We start from the raw sequence: 22,956 nt of genomic DNA, 5'->3' as shown, positions 1-22,956 counted from the left end.
CTGATGTTTTCAGTGAGGCTGGCTGAGGGATAAAAATTGTCCAAGGCGCCAAGCAGAAGCTCCCAAGCCCTTCCTCAAAATAGCGTCCAATCGGGGAGTCAAAACCTGAGAGGAGGAGAAACGCTTCGGAATATTGTTCGTGGGAAAGAAATAACTGCACAGTATGTGATCAACCTTTGAGTGTTTGTTGTGCTGGAGGCGACGGAACAATTATTATTATTTTTTTCTCGCTACAGCAATCAGACACGATAAACTTTGATGTCAAGTGTTTACATCGAGAGCTTACCCAGCCGCAGGAAACAGCTGTGCGAGGCTCTGCAATGTATCCACTTCGTACAAAGGACTGGCAAAAAAGCTCAGCGGAATCAGTGCGAGGATTTTGACAGCTGTGGGTGATTCAAGAGATTGGAAATTAAGTAATTGTTGCCCCCTCCGGCTACGCTTGGTAAATTGAATACCTCCGACTCCACGGGGAAGGCAAAGGGCAGGAGATACAATCGGGGAGCTATGATTACAACAGAGCCACAAGCAATCTTCTGGTCGCCAATACATTGACAGCTGTGGACCCCAGCTTCATTGGCCGACAGAAAATATGAGTCAGAAACTATGGCATAAAGTGACCGTTTTTAGATTGATTTTCACAACAATCGGTTCAACTGTATTGACGATGTAAATCTGACAATGAAGGTCACAAAGCTCCTTTACATACATGTGTGGGTAAAAGAACAAAAGAGCCTTGCAGGGCGTCAGAGCCTTTCATGAAATTTGGACGGCCCAAGTGCCTCGCGCCTGAAATGTTGGAACGCAGAATACAGCCGGTGCCGGAAATCTGAAATGAAAACAGAAAATGTTGGAAACATTCAGTCAGCTATGGCAGTATCTGAGGACACAGAAGCAGAGCTAATGGGCGCGATTCACCGGAGAATTTCCAGGAGCAGGTTCGGGCACGTTTTGTGGGGCATTTCTTTGCGTCTGCGGCGCCGAGAATTAAACGGGACCCTGGCGATGCTTCACAGGTGCAGTCGTTGAGTCCAGGGTGCTGTGCAAATCTGACGAACGTATTTTCAGATCGTGACTTCTCGCGAGATTCCACTGGACCTCTCAAGATGTTTTGAGTGTCGCAAGATTCAATTGCCTTGCCCCGACACCAGGTTGTCGAGACAATGTTGCTGAATCACGCTCAACGTTTCAGTTTGATGGCCTTTCATCAGAACTGTTTACGGTGCGGTCATTGTGGTACTGTAGGCAAAGGTAGAAACCAACTCTCCAATCATGGAAAGGTAAATTATCAAAGTGTGGACGGTGAGAGTGTGGACGGTGAGAGTGTGAATGGTGAGAGTGAGGGCATTGTGAGTACTTCTGCTTCCCACCTGATTTTATGCCTGGGTGGGAGGGGGTCTTTGATAACGCTGTCTGCCTATCTGAGGCAGCGGGAGGTAGAACATAGAACAGTACAGCACAGAACAGGCCCTTCGGCCCTCAATGTTGTGCCGAGCCATGATCACCCTACTCAAACCCACGTATCCACCCTATACCTGTAACAAAACAACCCCCCCCCCTTAACCTTACTTTTATTAGGACACTACGGGCAATTTAGCATGGCCAATCCACCTAACCCGCACATCTTTGGACTGTGGGAGGAAACCGGAGCACCCGGAGGAAACCCACGCACACAGGGCGAGGACGTGCAGACTCCACACAGACAGTGACCCAGCCGGGAATCGAACCTGGGACCCTGGAGCTGTGAAGCATTTATGCTAACCACCATGCTACCCTGCTGCCCCCAAGGTGTATACAGAATCAGTGTGGGGGTGGCAAGCTTGTGTGATGCGTTGGGCTGAGTTCACCAGTCTGCAGTTCCTTGCGATCTTGGACCGAGCAGTTGCCATACGAGGCTGTGATGCAGTCGGAAAGGATGCTCTCTGTTGCACATCCGTAGAAGTTAGTGAGAGTCGATGCAGACATGCCAAATTTCTTTAGCTTCCATAGGAAGTAGAGACATTGTTGGGCTTTCTTGACTTGCATCAACGTGAGTGGACCAGGACAAACTTTTGGTGATGGTGACCCCCAGGAACTTAAAGCTACCGATCATCTCCACTTCGGAGCCATTGATGCAGAAGGGAGCGTGTGACGTGCCGCGCTTCCTGAAGTCGATGATCAGTTCCTTGGTCTTTCCAACATTTAGAGAGAGGTTGTTTTCGGTGCACCATGCAACCACATGATTTATCTCCCTCCTGTAGTCTGATTCGTCGTTGTTTGAGAAACGGCCCACCACAGTCGTATCGTCCGCAAACTTATAGATTGAGTTGGAGTTAAATCTTGCCACACAGTCATGTGTGTATAGGGAGTACAGTAGGGGACTGAGCACACATCCTTGCCAGGGCCTCGGTGTTGAGGACTATTGTGGAGGAGGTACTGTTGCCTATCCTGACAGATTGCGGTCTCAGTTTCTTAATCATGCGACATGAGATCACATTTACATTAGTAACAACTGTTTTTGATGTTAACCCTTTACTCCACAATAGTTGTCATGGTCACCATTACTGAGCACAGCTTTAGATTCCAGATTTATTAATTTAATTTAATTCCATTAACTGCTGTGGGTGGATTTGAACCCATGACCCAAGAGCATTTGCCCTGGCCACCGGATTAGTCCAGTGACATCCCCACAACACATCACCATCTTCATGTGGGTGTTTATGTGTGTATGCATCTGTGTATATTGGTTTCTATATGTGTGTGTGTGTGTGTATTTGTTCATGTCTGTATATATGTATGTATCCATGTATATTTTTTGTATATGTATGTGTGTATTTGTGTCTGTGTATGTCTGCATATGTACGTGTGTACATTCATCTGTGTGTAAACATTTGTGTTGATGTGTTTATATGTGCATATGTGTGCATGTTTGTGTGTCAAACTGATGCACCATCATTTGAACGCGAGACGAGTTGCTGAACAAAAGTATGGCTTTAATATACTAGATGTTAAGCCCTGCGGTCGATTAGAGTAGAAGGACGACCGCCGGGAGTACTGGGTATTTATACCCTGCCCTGGAGGCGGGGTTGACTCAGCCTCTCGACCAATCGGGGAGCCGTCACATGACTGGTCTCAACCAACCGGTCGAGAGGCACATGACCGACCAGGGCCAATAGTATGGCGGTGATCTGCACCAATGGCAGGCAGCTATGCTAATCATACCACCACACGAACCATACGTGTATTTCTGTATTTCGATGTGTATCCGTGTATATATGTCTGTATTTGTGCATCTTTGTATATATCCATGTATGTAGGCCTGTGTATGGATGCTTGTGTGGTCTCATGTATTTATGTATGTATATATGTGCATGTGAGTATTTGTACCCATGTATGTTTCCTCTATTTCTGCGTGTATCCATGTTTGTATATCTATGTATGTTTGTATCAGAGAAACATAGAAAATTGGAGCAGGAGGAGGCCATTTGGCCCTTCAAGCTTGCTCCACCATTGATTATGATCATGGTTGATCTTCTAGCTCAATAGCCTTTGCCCCAAGTGCTGTATCACACTGCTTCTTGAAAACATATGTTTTGGACTCAAATACTTTCTGTGGTGGCGAATTCCACAGGCTCACCACTCTCTGGGTGAAGGAATTTCTCCTCATTCGGTCCTAAATGTTATCCTCAGACTGTGACCCCTGGTTCTGGACACACCCACCATCGGGAACATCCTTCCTGCATTTGCACTGTCGAGGCCTCTTAGAATTTTCTAGGCTTCTGTGAGATCCCCCCCCCCCCCTCATTCTTCTGAACTCGAATGAAAATAATCCTAACTGACTCAGTCTCTCCTCATCTGTCAGTGCCACCATCCCAGGAATCAGTCTTGTAAACCTTTGCTGCCCCCCATCGAGAGCATGAACATCCTTCCTCAGATAAGGAGACCAAGGCTCCACACAGTATTCCGGGTGTGGCCTCACCAAGGCCCTGTGTAATTGCAGCAAGACGTCCCTGCTCCTGTACTGGAATCCTCTCGCAGTCAAGGCCAGCATACCATTTGCCTTCTCTACCGTCTTCTGCACCTGCATGTTTGTCTTCAGCGACTGGTGTACCGGGAGCAGCCGGGTCTCGTCACACATTCCCTTCTCTCAATTTAGAACCATTCAGATAATAATCGGCTTTCCTGATTTTGCTACCAAAGTGGATAACCTCGCACTGATCCACACTAAACTGCATCTGCCCTTCATTCGCCCACTCACTCAATGTGTCCAAACCACACAGAAGGATCTCGACATCCTCCTCACAGCTCACTCTCCCACCCAGCTTTGTATCATCTTCAGATTATGGAGATATCACATTTAATTCCCTCGTCTAAATCATTAACATATTGTGAATAGCTGGGGTCCCAGCACCGATCTCTACGGTACCCCACCAGTCACAGCCTACCATTCAGAAAAGGACCCATTTATTCCTACTCTTTATTTCCTGTCTGCTGACCAGTTTTCCATCCATCTCAATACACTACCCCCCCCCCCCCCCCCAATCCCATGTGCTTTAATTTTATACAGTCATCTCTTATGTGGGACCTTGTTGAAAGTCTTCTGAAAATCCAAATAAACCATGCATATATGCATGTATGTGTGTGTATATATATATATATCTAGAGAGAGAGAGACAGATGCATAGATCCATGTATGTGTATTAACTTCAAGAGTTGACTCCGCCAGTTAACTTATCAGAAACAACATTTTATTCTAACTATAAACGACTATTTACAGAGCACTTTAAAACGGTCTGTTTAGGGGCTGTTTAGCACACTGGGCTAAATCGCTGGCTTTGAAAGCAGACCAAGGCAGGCCAGCAGCACGGTTTGATTCCCGTACCAGCCTCCCCGAACAGCCGCTGGAATGTGGCGACTAGGGGCTTTCCACAGTAACTTCATTTGAAGCCTACTCGTGACAATAAGCAATTTTCATTTCATTTTTCATTTCATTTCCCTATTCAGCTCTGGGGTCCAACTGCTGGCCCAATTCCCAACACCTCCCAGTGAATTCCCAACTCCCATCACTGATTGGGCCAGTGGGTCACATGATTCCCCCTTCAGAGAATGTCCCTCATGGGGACTAACTACTACAAATATATATGACATTTTTGTGTGTGTATGTACTGGATCTGTTCTTGAAATGGACTCTTGTCCAGAGAAGTAAACTTGTGTTAACTTCATTTATAGGTGGCATTTGAACTGTACTGGGTTGCTTAAATGGAATTAGGAGTAGGTGTAGATAGTAAGCTACCAAGTTTTTCCATTTATTTAAGAACTGTTTAACGTATCATAGTAAAGCTACTTTTTTGATGTTAATGTGGTTAATTCTGTGCTTGAATTGAAGATTGTTTTAACATGTAAGATACCTATTGGTCAGAGTTGTCACTCCTGGGGTGAGGCATCCTTTACTCACAGTTCTATAGATTTAAAGAAAGTGTTTGGGGGTCTCGTCTGATATGCTAACAAATGTTGGGGTCTGATCCGGTATCCTAACAAATGTTGGAGTCTGGTCCAATGTCCTAGCACTTGCTCTGATAGTTATGAGGAGTGAAAGACAAGACATTAAAAAAAACTTTTAATACACAAAAATGATATCTTCCTTGGAGAAGCTGAAATTAAAACAAAAGTGGCAACAGTCACTTATCCAAAGTGTCTCAGTCATCCAATTTTTTCACTTGCACATTGTAGTTCAGTCCCCTCAACCTGTCACGCTCAGTAACTCCACCAAGTCAGCTTCCCTCGAGAATATCATCATGACATGCTGTTTATGCAAAGTTATTCAAAGAATAGAAGCAACAGCCGTGAGAGGCTGGGAAGAAATGGCCTGAAGGGATGTTGAAATGAAGCTATTTTTAACCATTTGCTTCTTGTAAAGAGGACTCGCGACTAGACTCCCTGTTTATAATTCACTACACCGCTGTGTGTCTTGACAGGAGTGACAGGAATGCTATGAAGCATTCTTTTGTGTATGCCCTTGGCAACACTCCGCCAATCCCATGTGTCTATGTGTACCAACCCCAGGTTCTGACCCACCGCGCAATAAAGTGTCCTTAACACTCCTCCTCGCCTGATTCTTAAACACCGGAGTCACCGTGGTGGGGAGATAGAAAGCAAAGGGGCCCCATCCCACTTTGCAGGTCAGAATTTGCCTTGCTCTGTTGAAGCAATCTTTTTTGTGTGTTAGCTTTGCCAAGATAGTCATTAACACTTACAAAGCTACCTCTCTGTTCTTTCACACCTTTTATCTTGCGAAATCCAATTTAGAATGACCTTCTCTGTTGACACATCGGCCTCCCACAAAGCTTAACAGCATGGCCGGACATACTGCGGAATGTGTGGACAGAGTGACAGGGAGCAGACTATCCAGAGCAATAATTTGGCTTAATTTAGCTTCACCGTGAAATTTGCTTTCTCTTCTCTGTCTAAAATAACTCAATGGGTAGGTGCTGATAGGGCTGGGATAAGAACCCAACATCTCCCATGGATAAGGTTGAATATCCAGTGTATCGTTTTTAATTCAATGTCCTGATCTGAGCATTGCAGGCAAGGTATTGACCACCTAAGTTGCCCACATCGATGTCAGGTGGGGAGTTTTCCAAGATACTCCTTGTCCGACTATGTCATAGAGATCGCTGATTTGGAATGTGCTGTTGAAGCAACTTTGCTGTGTTGTTTGCTATGTTGCTGCAGTTCATCCAATGAATGTTTTTGCATCTTTTTCGCTGTCCCTCTCCTTCTCTACCCCCACCTCTCTCTCTTGCTTATTCACTGACTATTAAAGGATTATTCCAGCTTTTGTCTCTTCGCCAGTTCTTTGTCCAGATTTAGGTGCAGAGTCTATGGTTCTTTAGTAAATGTGTATTTTATTTCCATTAGTTTGTAATCCTTTCTATTTATATTCATGCTGATTCTACGCTTTCCCACCAGAGACAGGTAACCGTTTCTCCTCCAACAGAACAGTGCCAACTCTGTTTTAAGTCTTGACTGCCCCTGGTTTTGGAAGCACAAATATTTACATTATAGAAAACACCATTCCTCTGCCAGTTCTCTGAAAGAATAATTAATTAACCTCCCGTCCTTTCCCCTGTGCCCCGCTACAGTTTCCTTTCCAATATCCTTTTCAATATCCATGCAAGATCTCTTAAGGATTCTGCATTCACCGCAGTTTCTGCCAGGAACTTTAATGTTAACAAACTCTCAAAAACTCTCTTCTTAAACTTGAGCTACTTAACATTTCCGTCACTATTTAAAATAGTATTTACCTTAAAGCCTTACGTGGAAAGCTACCGAGCCCAGCAATGATACGACTATCCAAATTAAGAGGAGAACTATCGTCACCCTGCTACAGCAGCAATCTTTACCTTGAGGAACAGTGGAGTGAATCCAACAAATGTACAATTCCTACTGTGCAGTTCCAACATTTATATTGTAAAAGAGCTAAACTAGCAGGTAGCATGTTGAGCACTCATGCTGGACAACATCCTTTGTTTTTTATCACCACCACCAGCCTTAGAACAAACTGGATACTGAGAGTGGGGATGGTGATCACTTCTTTGCCCAGTTTCCAGGACTCAGTTATTTAGAGTCAGCCTTAAAGTTATCCATTGTTACAGCTGGTTTGGAATATTCCTATATCGGCTGAGGTTATTCCTCATCTGGGACTGTGATGAATCTACTTACCAATGTCTTGCTAAGGGGATAGAAAGGCTTGTGTCTGCTTTTGTTTTCAGAACTGCCTTGTGTTCGTGAATATGCCACAGGATATTGCCACACAATTATACCCAGGTATATTTGCAAACTTTTTGAACCTTTGTCCAGCTGATGAGCTCAGCTTTTAATTTGAACTCTGCCTTTCATTCTTAATCCCAACTTCACAAGAATTGATAGATAGATAGATAGAGAAATACAGCACAGAACAGGCCCTTCGGCCCACGATGTTGCTCCGAACTTTTGTCCTAGGTTAATCATAGAATTTTGGACAATTTTTCATGGCCAATCCACCCAACCTGCACATCTTTGTACTGTGGGAGGAAACCGGAGTACCCGGAGGAAACCCACGCAGTCACGGGGAGGATGTACAGACTCCACACAGACAGCGACCCAAGTCAAAATCGAACTTGGGACCATGGAGCTGTGAAGCAATTGTGCTATCCACAATGCTACCGTGCTGCCCTTAAGAAGTAAACCTACACTCCATTATTCTACCCTAATCCATGTACCTATCCAATAGCCGCTTGAAGGTCCCTAACTTTTCCGACTCAACTACTTCCACAGGCAGTGCATTCCATGCCCCCACTACTCTCTGGGTAAAGAACCTACCTCTGACATCCCCTCTATATCTTCCACCATTTATCTTAAATTTATGTCCCCTTGTAATTTTTTTTTTTAGAACAGTACAGCACAGAACAGGCCCTTCGGCCCTCGATGTTGTGCCGAGCAATGATCACCCTACTCAAGCCCACGTATCCACCCTATACCAGTAACCCAACAACCCCCATTAACCTTATTTTTTAGGACACTAAGGGCAATTTAGCCTAGCCACTCCACCTAACCCGCACATCTTTGGACTGTGGGAGGAAACCGGAGCACCCGGAGGAAACCCACGCACACACGGGGAGGACGTGCAGACTCCACACAGACAGTGACCCAGCCGGGAATCGAACCTGGGACCATGGAGCTGTGAAGCAGTGATGCTAACCACCATGCTACCGTGCTGCCCACGGTAATGGTGTGTTCCACCCGGGGAAAAAGTCTCTGACTGTCTACTCTATCTATTCCCCTAATCATCTTATAAACCTCTATCAAATCGCCCCTCATCCTTCTCCGTTCTAATGAGAAAAGGCCTAGCACCCTCAACCTTTCCTCGTATGACCTACTCTCCATTCCAGGCAACATCCTGGTAAATCTCCTTTGCACCTTTTCCAAAGCTTCCGCATCCTTCCTAAAATGAGGTGACCAGAACTGCACACAGTACTCCAAATGTGGCCTGACCAAGGTTTTGTACAGCTGCATCATCACCTCATGGCTCTTAAATTCAATCCCTCTGCTAATGAACGCTAGCACACCATAGGCCTTCTTCACAGCACTATCCACTTGAGTGGCAACTTTCAAAGATCTATGAACATAGACCCCAAGATCTCTCTGCTCCTCCACATCTGCTCCCCTACCATTAACCCTGTATTCCGCATTCATATTTGTCCTTCCAAAATGGACAACCTCACACTTGTCAGGGTTAAACTCCATCTGCCACTTCTCAGCCCAGCTCTGCATTCTATCTATGTCTCTTTGAAGCCGACAACAGCCCTCCTCACTATCCACAACTCCACCAATCTTCGTATCATCTGCAAATTTACTGACCCACCCTTCAACTCCATCATCCAAGTCGTTAATGAAAATCACAAACAGCAGAGGACCCAGAACTGATACCTGCGGTACGCCACTGATAACTGGGCTCCAGGCTGAATATTTGCCATCCACCACCACTCTCTGTCTTCTATCGGTTAGCCAGTTTGTTATCCAACTGGCCAAATTTCCCACTATCCCATGCCTCCTTACTTTCTGCACAAGCCTACAATGGGGAACCTTATCAAATGCCTTACTAAAATCCATGTACACTACATCCACTGCTTTACCTTCATCCACATGCTTGGTCACCTCCTCAAAGAAGTCAATAAGACTTGTAAGGCAAGACCTACCCCTCACAAATCCGTGCTGACTATCCCTAATCAAGCAATGCCTTTCCAGATGCTCAGAAATCCTATCCCTCAGTACCCTTTCCATTACTTTGCCTACCACCGAAGTAAGACTAACTGGCCTGTAATTCCCAGGGTTATCCCTATTCCCTTTTTTGAACAGGGGCACGACATTCGCCATTCTCCAATCCTCTGGTACCACCCCTGTTGACAGCGAGGACGAAAAGATCATTGCCAACGGCTCTACAATTTAATTTCTTGCTTCCCATAGAATCCTTGGATATATCCCGTCAGGCCCGGGGGACTTGTCTATCCTCAAGTTTTTCAAAACGAGCAACAAGGGGCTGGTTTAGCTCACTCGGCTAAATCGCTGGCTTTTAAAGCAGACCAAGCAGGCCAGCAGCACGGTTCGATTCCCGTACCAGCCTCCCGGACAGGCGCCGGAATGTGGCGACTAGGGGCTTTTCACAGTAACTTCATTGAAGCCGACTCGTGACAATAAGCGATTTTCATTCATTCATTTTCATTTCATTTCACATCTTCCTTCCTGACAAGTATCTCCTCAAGCTTATCAGTCTGCTTCACGCTGTCCTCTCCAACAATATGGCCCTTCTCGTTTGTAAATACTGAAGAAAAATACTTGTTCACGACCTCTCCTATCTCTTCAGACTCAATACACAATCTCCCGCTACTGTCCTTAATCGGACCTACCCTCGCTCTAGTCATTCTCATATTTCTCACATATGTGTAAAAGGCCTTGGGGTTTTCCTTGATCCTACCCGCCAAAGATTTTTCATGCCCTCTCTTAGCTCTCCTAATCCCTTTCTTCAGTTCCCTCCTGGCTATCTTGTATCCCTCCAGCGCCCTGTCTGAACCTTGTTTCTTCAGCCTTACATAAGTCTCGGTAGCACGGTAGCATGGTGGTTAGCATAAATGCTTCACAGCTCCAGGGTCCCAGGTTCGATTCCCAGCTAGGTCACTGTCTGTGCGGAGTCTGCACGTCCTCCCCGTGTGTGCGTGGGTTTCCTCCGGGTGCTCCGGTTTCCTCCCACAGTCCAAAGATGTGCGGGTTAGGTGGATTGGCCATGCTAAATTGCCCGTAGTGTCCTAAAAAAGTAAGGGGGGGTTGTTGGGTTACGGGTATAGGGTGGATATGTGGGTTTGAGTAGGGTGATCATTGCTCGGCACAACATCGAGGGCCGAAGGGCCTGTTCTGTGCTATGTTCTATGTTCTTCCTCTTAACAAGACATTCAACCTCTCTTGTCAACCATGGTTCCCTCACTCGACCATCTCTTCCCTGCCTGACAGGGACTTTGTCTTTTAGAGAATCATAGAACCCTTCAGTGCAAAGGAGGCCATTCAGCCCATTGAGTTGCACTGATCATCTGAAAGAGGACTCTACCTAAGCCCACTCTGCCACAAACTTGTAACCCCACCTAATGCTTGGACATTACAGGGCGATTTAGCATGGCCAATCAACCTAACCTCCACACCTTTGGACTGTGGGAGGAAACCGGAGCAGCTGGATAAAAACCCACGCAGACACGGGAAGAACATACAAACTCCACACTGACAGTCGCCCGAGGCTGGAATTGAACCCGGGTCCCTGGTGTTGTGAGGCAGCAGTGCTAACCACCGTGCCACCATGCCACCCCTTATCTGGCCATTAACTTCATGGAGGGTCTTTGCTGTGTGCAAATTGACAGCTGCATTTCTTGTATGGTAACCATGACGATGCTGCAAAAGAATGTGATTGGCTGTAAAGCACTTCGGGATGTCATGAGTTCATTGATCTGCTATGCAAATGCAAGCTCTTTTCCAGAAATAAGACTGTTACCAAGAAAGTGTTCAAAATGATTGACCAATAGAGGGAGTCGACAGAAGCCTAGGAATTGTCACCACTTATAGCAGAGCCGTCTTTTTCTCCATGAGTGACATACTTATTCGGAAGGTCAGTTCACGGTGCTCTCAATCTGGGTATCAATCCATGTTATTCTGAAACAGAATGAGGGAGTTATTGGTGCACCTCAGAGGATGGGCCACGGAAGAATAAAAACACAACTAGCATTTATAAAACACCTTTAGCCTCGTAACATGAGGGCAGTGGTTAGCACTGCTGCCTCACGTCACTGAGGACCCGGGTTCGATCCCGGCCCCGGGTCACTGTCCATGTGTAGTTTTCACATTCTCCCCGTGTCTGCGTGGGCCTCCCCCCCACAACCCAAAGATGTGCAGGCTAATAATAATAATCTTTATTAGTCTCACAATAAGGCTTACATTAACACTGCAATGAGGTTAACACTACGGAGCCAGTTCGACTACACTGAGGCAGAATTCAGAATGTCCAATTCACCCAACAGCATGTCTTTCGGGACTTGTGGGAGGAAACCGGAGCACCCGGAGGGAACCCACGCAGAGACAGGGAGAACGTGCAGACTCCGCACTGACAGTGACCCAAGCTGGGAGTCGAACACGGGGCTGTGGTGCTGGGAAGCAACAGTGCTAACTACTGTGCTACCGTGCCACCCTAGGTGGATTGGCCATGAGAAATTGCCCCAAATTGTAAAAAAATAAAAATTGGGTGCGCTGAATTGATTTTTTAAAAGCCTGGTAAACTGTCGCAAGACACTTCACAGGAGTGTTATCAAAGAAAGTTTGAGACCAAGCCTTACAATTATATATTAAGACAGACTCGGCCAAGGAAGTTTTAAAGAGGATCTTAAAAGCATAGGAAGTGACGAGAAGGAGGAAGCTTTAGGGGGGGAATTTCCAGACCTTAAGTCTGAGGTCAGCCTGTAGATTGATGAGGGTGTGACTCTACCATCCTGCCACTCTGCTGGCCGATTTCTGAATTTCCTTGGCTAAAATTTCCCCTGTAGCATAAATTGTTGTGATCATTTGAAATTTGGCATTCTTGTGTTTGTCCTGATTAGTGCAAGATGAAAAGAACCTTGGCAACTTGTCTCTCTTTTCAGCAGTATCTAATTTCTGTACCGCCAGGCGGCTGATAATGATATTTGTAATTGCATAATGCCTTGCCAACTCTTGTCTCAAAGAATTTCACACAATAAATTTCTTTTGGAGAGGAGTGACGATTGTCATATCGTACGACATGGCAATAAATAAAATTAATGAGACAGCTCTAGTTGAGGGAAGAATCTTGGAAGATTACTTTGCCCTTCGAAGAGTATAATAATCAGAGAGAGGAGATGGGACTTCAGCCAACTACTGGGTGGCACAACCATACATTTGGAAGAGGACTGAATGAACTGATCAATTTGCACTAATTACATTCAACAAGATTAGTGATCGTTGGTGGAGATTGCCTAGATTTTTCCCTGCTATTAGTTCTTTCTCAAGCAGCTCTGAATAATTGCTCATCTTTTCTTTGTTGCTATTTCGATCAGAGTTGCCATGGTGACAAACCAAACAAATCAATATTTCATAAAGTTGACAAATTAATGCGCATCAAATATACCCAACAATGGATAAATTAACATGGGCGATTATCTATACAAATATTGTACCTACTTTCACTACCTGTTATTCTTTTGAAGGAAAAGTCAATAAATAATTCAATTTTGTAAACAGTTTAAAACATGTTTGCTGTCAAGTGCTGTTTGCACAGGCATCATTGAGCCTGCGGTGCCAAACCATTTTCCAGATGTTCAGGAGACCAAATGGCTGCGATAGGATGCCGACTCACTCCCGCCGAAAACTCTTTCCACCATTAGCTTGCGCTCAGTGCCTTTATGTTCACATCTCCAAAAAGGCCAGGAGTCCTTTCATTGCTCCACCCCATCCCGCAGTCGATTTCATTCCTATTTCGCAGCCATTCTTACTGCATCTGCAATCTACCTTGCCGCCCCCAACCCAGCACCCGCATTCAGATCTAGGGGAGCGGCAAAACGATATAAGATCTGTAAAGGACCCTAAAGGTGCCAAGCGGCGTTGGGAGAGTGCTGGGGTATGTCGTTGAGAGAGAGGATCAGCCATGATCATGTTGAATGGCGGAGCAGGTTCAAAGGGCCGAATGGCCTACTCCTGCTCTCAGTTTCTATGTGGCTCGTTCAGTCACATACCCCTCTCTGCCTCCTCATCGATGAGCGGGAAAATCCTAGGGTGCCCCCCCCCCCGGCCACTCAGTCATTAATTTCTGGAATAATTTTCGCCGTCAATTACCATGATTTTTCTGGAGGGGCACATTCATCCCGTCTGATCTGGTGATTTGCAATTAGCAGAAGAGTTAATGTCACAAACAAGGGGCTAAGAAATAGCGCGGCATCAGAAGGAGAGGTTAATCCAGATGATGCTTCGGTTGAACAAACTGGAATCCAGTTGACGATGAGGTGGCTCGAGACAGGAAGAAGTGGAGAAATGAAAGGAAAACTTGGGATGGAAGAATTATTTTTTAAAAGGCTCAAATTGGAAAAAGAGGAAGCAGAAAAAGAAAGAGCAAAACAAATGGAAATGATGGAGATGGAATTTGAACTCTCGAGAAAGAAAGAAATCAGATAACATGAACGGGCTGGAGAAAAATTGGTTGAAAAAGTCTCATAGTTGTTATGGGCGGGGGTGGGGAGGTGGGGGGGGGGGGGGTGTTAACTTAAACAGCCCTGATTTCCCCTCTTACTAACCATCTGGAAACAGAGAGATATTTTTGATTTCTGATTCCCCCTTTCATACAGAAAGGGCAGCATGGTAGCACAGTGGCTAGCACTATTGTTTCACAGCGCCAGGTACCCAGGTTCGATTTGCGGTTTGAGTCTGCACGTTCTCCCCGTGTTGGTGGGTTTCCTCCGGCTGCTCCGTCGGCTGACGCCTGAATCGGGAAACCCGATTGGCCGGAGAATAGATTCCGACGCCGAAATCGCCTGCCGCTGCCGATTTCACACCAAATCACAATTCTCTGTCACCTCGAAAGTAGCGTCAATGCGTTCCAGAATCCACGTACAGTAAACACCCTTGGCATATCATTAGTGAGCCTGACCTGGTACTCTTCAGGGCCTCCGAATTCTCCGCCTCCGATAGGCCGAGGTCCCGCCTTTGAGGTTCACTTGTGCATTTAAAAACCGTGAAACAGGTGCTGCGGCTGCTGACGGAGAGGGAGGGGGTGCAGAAAGCATCCAACATCACCATAGTTTCCTGACAGTTGTGCCACTGGCCAGGGGGCTTCTTCCAGGGCTGCGGGGAGTAGCTGGGGGTGGCCAGGAAGTGGGCTGTGAGGTCAGGGTGGACGGGCACAGAACACCATTGCCACAGCTTGCAAGGCAGCCATGCAGCTGCGCATGCTACTGACTGCCCACTGTGAACGTAGGGCCACGGGTCATATGGGTGTTCCCCCAGGCCACCACCCTCGGTGCCCTCTGGCCACAGCCGGCCCACCAGCCGTAAGGATGCACTCCAGCACAACCAGTGCAATTCTGTTGGCTGGGATAGTGTGTGTGGGGAGTGAAGTATATACATGCTGTAACAATATGTGTATTGTTAGGAAGACAAGGGGTTAACAATAAGGTATTAATTCTTCTCACCACCAGGTGAAGATAAGGAGCAGTGATATAAATATCATGTGACTTCTGGGATTCTGGGAGAAGGTTGTCAGGCATTAGGGAGATGTGTTCACACAGAGTTTTGTTGTGAGAGATATCATATTCTTTTATTTAATAACTTATTCCTTGTGGACTGGTTAGAATCTTTAATTTAGCAGTCTAAATAAGGCAGCAAGGTGGCTCAATTGTTAGCATTGCTGCCTCATGGCGCTGAGGTCCCAGGTTCGATCCCGACTCTGGGTAAGTGTCCGTGGGGAGTTTGCACATTCTCCCCGTGTTTGCGTGGGTTTCGCCCCCACAACATAAAGATGTGCAGGGTAGGTGAATTGGCCACGCTAAATTGCACCTTAATTGGAAAAAATGAATTGGTGCTCTAAATTTTAAAAAAAATAAAACATTTAGCAGTCTAAATAAATCAGCTTTGTTCAATAACTCAGCTTGATGTTCTTCATGAACACTACATTCTCTGAGCATCCTGATAGACCCAACAGAGAACATCACAGATGCGACTGCAGTGTCAATCGTGAATCCGGTGAATCCTACACTGTTTCTCATTGGTATTGACTCTGTTTTATATGGCGCCATGCTAACCCCTTTACAGTCACTGAATCGGTCCATGTGCAGCGCCAGCTTTGCTGTCGTGTAAGTCCACGAATCCTGCCCCTACGTCAACACTTCGTCTCAGGATCGGAGAATCCCGGCCATGGTGTTTTGTGAGTCTAGAATCAAAAAACCAATGGTGTATTCCTTCAGCAGGTAGCTGGCTGGCTGTTGCAGGGTGATCCGTCTTTCCAGAAGCGAGGCCTTCCACAATGGGAGAACGCCTGCAGAAATGCCCCCGTGTTGTTGCACTTCTCCGTGTAGCTGAGGGCCAGGCAATTATAAACCTGTGCAGGGGCTCTTTCTGCTGCTACCTGTGAGATGGTAAATGGTAGTCAGAGACAGGCTTCTTGTCTGGAGTCCTGCTCCTTTTCTGAGGTCGAATAGTCGCAGTCATAGGTGGTTTTGGGTTGAGTAATGCAGCTGACAAGGGCCCTGGTTGAAGTCCATTGTGTTTTGGAGCAGGTAACGACAGGACCATGCGTGGCAAATTGGAGATCAGGGGCTGAATTCTCCATCTCGCGACACAGGAAGCATGAATCGTGATGGAGCAGAGAATGGTGAGTCATCAAAAAAATCAAGGTTTGCCACCAGCACCGATTCCATCGCCATGCACCGGCCCCTCATGGTGGCGATGTTGATATTTGCTGTCAGTGCCTACAGGACCATGCAAAACCATCATTTGAATGGATTTAATATCAAAAACGGCTTGGACACTTCATTCTCTACCCATCCAGGATGCTCTGTCCCTCTCAGATAGAGGTCTCACGAGCGCTAATTCGTGCTAACAGGTGGGGTTTGGTGCCATGGCTGCTGAGGGGAAGTGGGAGGCCATGCAAACATGGAAAGTGCACCCTGGAAGTTCCAGTTTGGCACTGCCAAGGTGACCAGGTGGCACTACCATGGTGCCAGGAGATCTTCCCAGGTGCCAGGCTGGCAGTACCCAGGTTCTCGGCTGCCAGGTTAGCAATGCCTTGCTGATTAGAGGAGGGGTTCCAGTCGCCTTGAGAAGGTTGGTACGGTGAAGGGGGGCTACTGAATGCCAGAGTGGCGCTGAAAGTCGCTAGGGTTAGGGTTAAGCCTTTCAAATGCCTCCCTGATCTGCAAGGAGCCATTCCTGAGGATGGCTGCCTATATATATATTTCTTCCCGTTTCCTGATCAGGACATAGTTCAGGTAGGAACCGATTGCCACTCTGAGCTTTGATAGAGTCAAGAGTCTTCACATAGTGTCTACATCCACTGTAAATGGAGTTGAGAGATTTAAAAAGGAGGCTACTGTAACAATAAGTGTATTGTAAGGAATACAAACATACTTCCCACCACTAGATGGAGATAAGGAGCAGTTGTACAAATATCACGTGGGATTCTGGGAAAAGGTTTGATGGCGGAGAGTGATTAGATGCATAGCAGAGAATTCTGTAAGAGATATCGTATTGTTTTATTTATTAACTTATTCCTTATTATCATAGATCACAGATCATAGAATTTACAGTGTAGAAGGAGGCCATTCGGCCCATCGAGTCTGCACCGGCTCTTGGAAAGAGCACCCTACCCAAGGTCAACACCTCCACCCTATCCCCACAACCCAATAACCCCACCCAACACTAAGGGAAATTTTGGACACTAAGGGCAATTTATCATGGCCAATCCACCTAACCTGCACATCTTTTGGACTGTGGGAAGAAACCGGAGCACCCGGAGGAAACCCACGAACACACAGAGAGGATGTGCAGACTCCGCACAGACAGTGACCCAAGCCGGAATCGAACCTGGGACCCTGGAGCTGTGAAGCCATTGTGCTATCCACAACGCTACCGTGCTGCCCTGGTTAGAATTGACTGGTTAGAATCTTTAATTTAGTAGTGTAAATAAATCAGCTTTGCTCGATAACTCAGCTTTGTTCACATTGTCCATTTTTAACATTACGTTCTCACAGCATTCTGATAGACCCAACAGAGAACATCACAGCTGCAAAGTTAAATTGGTTTCTGGGACTCTCACCTTACCAAGTGATTTGGTCGGGATGTATATTCTGGCTTTTTGGAATAACAACCCTCACGGTAGCAAGGGTGGCATGGTAGCACAGTGGTTAGCACTGTTGCTTCACAGCTCCAGGGTAGCAGGTTTGATTCCCGGCTTGGGTCACTGTCTGTGCGGAGTCTGCACGTTCTCCCCGTGTCTGCGTGGGCTTCCTCCGGGAGCTCCAGTTTCCTCCCACATGTCCTGAAAGACGTGCTGTTAGGTGAATTGGACATTCTGAATTCTCCCTCAGTGTACCCGAACAGGCGGCGGCATGTGGCGACTGGGGGATTTTCACAGTAACTTCATTGCAGTGTTACTGGAGCCTACTTGCGACTATAAAGATTCTTTTTTTTAAATGTGATGTTGAAAGTTGCGGTATTTAGTGCTTGTGAGCTTGTCTCTGAAGCATATTGGTTTAAATATTCAAACTTGAAAGAAAAGAACAAATGCAACGTTTGTAGAATTTGCTGGGCAGAAAAAAATCTTGTTTGTCAGGTGGTTTTCATCATTGCCGTTGGAACAAATTTTTGAGAATGTGAGAGAGATCTAATAATCCTGGGAGCATTTAGAAACAGAATCCCAATCGGAATTAGGTCACAGCTGGATGATAACTGTAAACGTGTCACTTGGTGACGCATCTTGATTTTTTCCTGGCGTGGATGTTTTATAAATACCTGGGTCATGGTTCCTCGTAATATTTTAGACAAAACTTCTGGTTCTGTGAAGATTAAAGCTAACTGCAGAAAATGGGATAAATGCAACTAAAACAGATTGAAGATTATTACACTGATAAAAGTTGGAGCCAAGTTGGCTAAAGGGGTTAACAACGAGAACGTTTTTTTGTTGTTGTTTTTTATGAATTTAGAGCACCCGATTAATTTTTTCCAATTAAGGGGCAGTTCAGCGTGGCGAATCCACCTTACCTGCACATCTTTGGGTTGTGGGGGCGAAACCCACGCAAACAAGGGGAGAATGTGCAAACGCCTCACAGACAGTAACCCAGAGCCGGGATCGAACCTGGGACTTCGTCGCCACGGGACAGCAGTGCTAACCACTGCACCACCGTGCTGCCCTAACAACTCGAAAGTTAAGATCACAAGACAGTAGGCATGCTTACTTAGCTGGAGAATTGGATATTATGGGTAGAGTTCTTCCAATTTGAGACTGTGTGGTGTCAGGTGGCTCCGGCAGTGCCTGTCCCGCCAACCAGAATGGTGGGGTCCCGCACCCGACTCTGCACTTAGAACTCTATTAATTATACACAGTTGAGTTCCCGTCTGACACTCCTGGTGGGCTTGCAGCTGACTCGAGGGCCTGCCCTCAGCTGATTGGTTTGATGGTCCCGATGCCTGGAATCGTCGAGTATGCTCGGATCAAGGCGTCGTGCACACTGCGCGACTATTGGGCACCGACCTGATGCGCCTCTGATGGCCACACATGAGCTGCACGTTCATCGAGTGAAACCCCTTCAATAACAATACAGGGGCTGTTTAGCACACTGGGCTAAATCGCTGGCTTTGAAAGCAGATCAAGCAGGCCAGCAGCACGGTTCAATTCCCGTAACAGCCTCCCCGGACAGGTGCCGGAATGTGGTGACTAGGGGCTTTTCACAGTAACTTCATTGAAGCCTACTCGTGACAATAAGCGATTTTCATTTCATTTTTCATTTCATTAATAACAATCTTTATTACTGTCACAAGTAGGCTTACATTAACATTCCAATCAAATCACTGTGAAAAGCCCCTAGTCGCCACACTCCGGAGGGAGAATTCAGAACGTCCAATTCACCCGACAAGCACGTTTTTGGGGACTTTTGTAGGAAGAAACCAGACCACCCGGAGGAAACCCACGCAGACACGGGATGAACATGCAGACTCCGCACAGACGGTGAGCCAAGCCGGAAATCGAACCCGGGTCCTGTTACAATATCCACTCATGTATATAATGAGATGCAGACAGGCAGTGGTTGACACATAGGATGACCAATAAGCATACAGCACAGTTCAGCCAATCACCAGACAGGACAGTACCTCTATAAAGCCAGAGGGCACTAGGTTTCCCGCTCTCTCGGGACCCAGCTACTGAGACAGTCAGAGTCCACGAGCTAGCAGGTGCAAACACCATGCGGTAGCTAGTAAGTCTGGTCAGGCTACTACAAGGTCACCAGACAGATCAGTATAGTGTCGACCCACAGCTGAATATGTATAGCAGTTCTATAGTTGAATAAAACAGTGTTGGATCTTCTCCAGTTTTAGACGTCTGTTTCTAACTTCCCTGCATCGAGTGCAGTCCACATCGAACCAACCTGCCTAACACATGAGATCCATGGCGCTGGGAAGAAATAGTGCTAACCACTGTGCTACCGTGCCGCCCACTTTCTGAATGAAATGAAAATGAAAATCGCTTATTGTCACGAGTAGGCTTCAAATGAAGTTACTGTGAAAAGCCCCTAGTCGCCACATTCCGGCGCCTGTTCGGGGAGGCTGGTACGGCTGGTTCTGTTTGTGCAGAGTGGCCTGTCATCTGCATTTGCTCATGGGGGACATGCATACCGTTGATCACCTCCTAAACACGGGGTATCTTGGCAATGGTGGCGAATCCCGCAGCCCGGGCGTCCTGGTGGGTTCAGTCCACATTGAAATGGACGTATTGATCCGTCTGCGCACATAAAGCCTCCGTGATGGCATGGATGCACCTGTGCGCCGAGGTCTGTGAGATCTAGGACAGGTCCCCACTCAGTGCCTGGAAGGAACCCGTGGGTACAGACGTTCAGGGAAACCGTCACCTTGACGGCCACCGCAAGGGGTGGTCTCCCCCACTCCCCCATGGTGCTCGTTGTGCCATCATTTGACGAAGATATTGTACTTTCTTTCTGCTCAGCCGGAGTCTTCAACGGCATGCCCGGTCCGGCAGGTCTTCGAATGACAGGCACTGCCGGTGCACACAAAGCCTCATGGGGCGCCTCCTGTGCGCTTCCTCCTCCTCGGTTTGTTGGGCGGCCAGCTCTCCACCCTCAGCGACTGCCTCATGTTCCTCTGGGGCAGACTCTGTTGCTGCAGCTTCCTCCACCTCGAGCAGTCCCAGCTTGTACAGCCGCAGTGCATTGATTGATTGATTTATTTGATTGATTGATTGATTTATTGTCACATGTACAGAAGTATAGTGAAAAGTATTTTTCCGCGGCTAAGGGAATGTACACAGTACGTACACAGTGGAAAAAAGAATAATCAACAAAGTACAAATAGTGAGTGGTTATGAAGAAAACACATGAGCAAGAGCATCATAGGGCGTCATGAATAGTGTGTTACAGGGAACAGATCAGTCCGAGGGAGAGTCGTTGAGGAGTCTAGTGGCTGTGGGGAAGAAGCTGTTCTTATGTCTGGATGTGAGGGTCTTCAGACTTCTGTACCTTCTGCCTGATGGAAGAGTCTGGAAGAGGCCAAAGCCTGGGTGGGAGGGGTCTCTGACAATGCTGTCTACCTTCCTCAGGCAGCGGGATGTGTAGACAAAATCAAAGGGTGGGTGGCAATCCCCAGGGCTGCGGCGACGAGGACGTAGACCAACATTGCTGGTTGACTTCCAATATCCATTGTCTGCAGGGGGTGAAAGGCCAACATGTTAGCATGGTGCATACCCCCGTGCCCAACCGGGTCCAACGGGCTACACAGTGGTCCCTGTTAGCACTGAGGACTCTGCCCCCGCATACCCGCCCATCTCTGCACCCCTGACCCCATCAGTGCCCAGCAGCGTGGGGGGGGCCTCTGACCCCCATTCCTGCTGCCAGTGGTTTTGTCGGCTGGTACTGCCCATGCCAGTGGTACTCTCCGTGGCCTCTATCCGCTGCCCCCCTGTCTGCGCTATTGTGGCCATTGCCCTTGGGAGGCCTGCATGGTGCCCCATCGTCATCCAGTTTGGTCGGGGGGGGGGGGGTTGGCGGAGGATGGGGTGCAGGGGTGGGAGCACCCATACGGCCGGTGTCAGTCTACAGAACCGGGGCCAAGGTGGGTGGTCAGTGGGGTGCGCAGCCTTGGAGGTCGCGGCAATGGCGATCTGTGCTTGGGCACCGCCCCAGTCCCGTGGGGGGGGGGGGGGTCACCCCGGCCCCATGGCCCTTCCCCAAAGCCTCCTCTCCCCCTCCCGCCGCCCAGCGTCAGGACCGGCAGCCCAGGGGCGACCCTCTCCGTGTCCTACCTTCTCTCTCCCCCTCATCAGCTACGGTGCGTGTAAAGGACAGAGGCCTGTAAAGGTGACAGAGAGCGTCCCCACACAGCGGTTTGTAGAGGGGATGGAGACGCAATGAAGTGACCTAAAAATAGACAGGGAGAGATCTCCTGAGAGAAAACAGAGAGCAAGCTGCTGGAAAAAGCTGAAAAAGGATCACAAAGAATAAAGAGAGCTGAACATACAACAGAGACAGAGTGAATCTCAGAGGCACTTTATCACAGAGGCTTAAATACACGGGTACGTTTGATCAGCATAATGTTATCCTTCAGGCGAGATATTAAACAGACACAAGCAGTGTTTAACAACCCTGGTTGGAGGTTGGGAGGCCCGTAGTCCTCGCTTAATTTCTGTCACATCAAAGTAAACAGTGTTGTGCTTCAGCATAATTTATGTCATTATTTTACAGATTTGTCAGTATGGTGCGACATGGGCAGTTGTGAAGACTGGCACTGACACTTTGAAAGAGAAAATTCTCAGATTTACTTGTTTCTTTAAAAAAAAAGTGGCTTAAACATGGAAATGAGGGAATGGGAAAAGAGTTAAGGCATGGAGCACACAGATTCGAATGAGCTCAAAAAGGTGGCATTACAGCAACTGACCAAAAACCGGTCAAACAGGGAGGTTTAAAGGAGTGTCTGAAAGAACAAAAGAGAGATGGAGGGCGCGACTTAACCGCCGCCGATCTGGGCACGCCAGGTAAATGATGGGCACGAACAACATCGAGATTCGAGCCGGGCGCGAACCAGTTTGCGATTCACCCGGCCCGTTCCCAATGGGGTGTTCCGGATCTCCCCCCCCCCCCACAAAAAATGTGAGAATATCATTAACCCTCATCTGCATTCATT

Source organism: Scyliorhinus canicula, chromosome 14, assembly GCF_902713615.1.
Source record: "Scyliorhinus canicula chromosome 14, sScyCan1.1, whole genome shotgun sequence".
NCBI lineage: Eukaryota > Metazoa > Chordata > Chondrichthyes > Carcharhiniformes > Scyliorhinidae > Scyliorhinus > Scyliorhinus canicula.
The sequence above is the reverse complement of the archived record's forward strand: the minus strand, read 5'-3'. Positions refer to the sequence as shown.